Source organism: Cynara cardunculus (genome assembly GCF_001531365.2).
Source record: "Cynara cardunculus var. scolymus isolate 2C chromosome LG 13, CcrdV1, whole genome shotgun sequence".
Classification (NCBI taxonomy): domain Eukaryota; kingdom Viridiplantae; phylum Streptophyta; class Magnoliopsida; order Asterales; family Asteraceae; genus Cynara; species Cynara cardunculus.
The window spans coordinates 27,736,340-27,738,910 of NC_037540.1; the positions used below are offsets into that span (position 1 = coordinate 27,736,340).

Genomic DNA, 2,571 nt, shown 5'->3' on the forward strand with positions numbered 1-2,571 from the left:
TTTGGGTGGTGGACCTTTGACAACACTATCAGGACTTGGCTTTCTGATTGTTGTTTCTTTTTTACTAGAAAAAACAATGGAAAACTAGATCTGCTTGGTATGGGTGCATATCCTTGGTTTTTTACAGGTTTAGGAACAAAAGGAGGGCTGTTGCAACAACAAGTGGTCTTACTGTAGCAATTGGTTATGTTTCTACCATGGCTTTTTGTGGAATATCTACTAGATCTTTCCACTCCTTAAGGTCACAACTTTCATGTGCTCTTTGGTCAGTATCTTAGGGATCTCAGTATCACTGGGTAAAGTTCCAACAGGCCTGTTCCTCAACTCTAGTTCTACTTGACCAATCTGTGTTTTCAAAGTCCTAATGTTAGCATTTTAGTGATTCATAGCTGAATTGGTATGATTTATAAAACCTTTTAACAATACTTCCAAAAAATTGGATGAATCACCTTACTGGTTTGGCTTGTTTTGAAAATTAGACTGATGCTGAAAATGACAAGGTTGATTTTGAGAAACATTTGGTTGAAAACCATGTCTTTGCTCTTTTACAACTGGTGGGTTCAAACATGGACTGTTCCAAGAGAAATTAGGATGGTTCCTCCAAATGGAGTTGTAGGTGTTTGAAATTTGGGCAGGTTTGTTATGTACAATGTTCACAAATTCAAAGTTAAAGGCTGCATTGGTCAAAAGTATGACCTTTACCATAATACACACATTGTACAGACAAGGATTCAGATACAGCTACAGTTGCAATAGTATTAGCAGCAGGGACAGCTAAGTTTTTCAACAAGCTAGTCATGGTTGTTAGTTGTGTAGTAAGAGCAGTATAAGGATCTATTTCATGAATGTTTGTTGTCTTTCTGGGTACTATTGCTTTAGGATCTGCCTAATGACCATTGTTGTTAGAAATTTTCTCCAAAATATCAAAACCATAATCATAGGTACTAGAAGTAAATGCTCCACCTGCAGTAGCATCTAACATTTGTTTAGCAGTGGTATCAATACCATTGTAAAATGTTCCTAGCTGTATGTAGTAGGGAATGCCATGATGTGGACATTTCCTTAGTAATTCCTTGTAACTCTCCCAAGCATCAGGAACTGCTTCATCATCCATTTGTATAAAGAGACAAATTCATTTATGGACTTGGCACTCTTGGTTGGGGGAAAATACTTTTTTAAAAACTTTTCTGTTAGGACCAAAATTGATCCAAACTATTCTAATAGTTTTATCAAAGCAATCGAGGCCAAGGATGGAAGATATGAAGATGTTGTTGTGCTAAAACGACTAAGTCTAGAAGAAGACCAGAGCCCCTATAAACGACTAGAGCCCCTATGGACGACCAAAGCCCCTATAGACGACCAGAGCCTCTGGTTGTATTGACCAGAGACTCTGGACTCTAACTTCTTTAGGACCAGAGACTCTGGACTCTAACTCCATCAGAACCAGAGCCCCTATGGACAACCAGAGCTCCTATAGACGACCAGAGCCCCTATGAACGACTAGAACCTCTGGTTGTATTGATCAGAGACTCTGGACTCTAAGTCGTTTAGGACCAGAGCCCCTATGGACGACCAAAGACCCTATGGACTCTAAGTCCTTTAGGACCAGAGCCCCTATAGATGACAACTGATCCTATGGACGACAGCCTCTGGTTGGTCTATGCTCTGGATGACTATCTTTAGAATCTTGAAGGATGGTGCTGATCCCATTTTCAATAATGATTATTTCCTTATTTATAGGATTTAGTTACCTTATTTATAGGATTCAGTTATCATGTAAATATCGCCTATATAAGAAGTGATACAGGCATAGACTAGAAGTGAGATGAATTATCAACACTTTGTAGCACAGAGATTCAAACACATCACATGAGAGTTGATTAGGGTTTTTGAGAGATTGTATTTTCCATTCAATAAAGAAAGCGGCGGCCGATTTCTATTCATCTTCTTCTACAAATCTCTCATTTTATATTCCTGTTAAATTGTTCTACTGTTAGATCTGGATTTAACAATTGGTATCAGAGCCAAATCGATTAACTTCTATCGATTCGATCTTTCGGCAGTAGATTCAATTTTCTTGAACAATACTCTTTCATGAACTGCTTCCCGTTGGACTGTAGTTTGAACCCAAAAATCATCGATTCATCATATGATTAAATGTTTTAATCAAATTTATTTTAAGGGATTTGTTCTTGGATAAATACGAACTTATTTTGATCATAAAAAATTTGGTTTATTTGATGGAGTTTCTTGGAGTTAGTCGAACTTTTGAACCTTGATTTTGTCAGATCTAGGTTTAATAACTGATTTTGTCAGATMTACGCRTAGGCSTTMAGCAKGTGTTCATGGTGTTTAAAGCCTAAGGCAATGGGCGATTTGTTTGCCAAACCTATACTTATTGCCCATATCTTGAGTATTTGTTCATCATCTCTTTTTGTGGATTTGAATCTATAAGAGCCTAAGGATTTATTCGCCTAAAATCACCAATGCTAAATGAATATGGTGATATTCCTTCATGTTTTGCCCTTAGAAGCATCATCAGCAATATTGTCAATTTTCTTTGAATTGACC

General features: G+C 37.3%; 1 non-coding gene across 1 annotated transcript; it reads left to right on the forward strand.

The window, feature by feature from the left end:
• Positions 1 to 1,040: 1,040 nt before the first annotated feature.
• Positions 1,041 to 1,146, forward strand: LOC112526255. Its single transcript, XR_003070577.1, has one exon. It is a non-coding gene; the product is annotated as a small nucleolar RNA R71 (small nucleolar RNA).
• Positions 1,147 to 2,571: the final 1,425 nt, after the last annotated feature.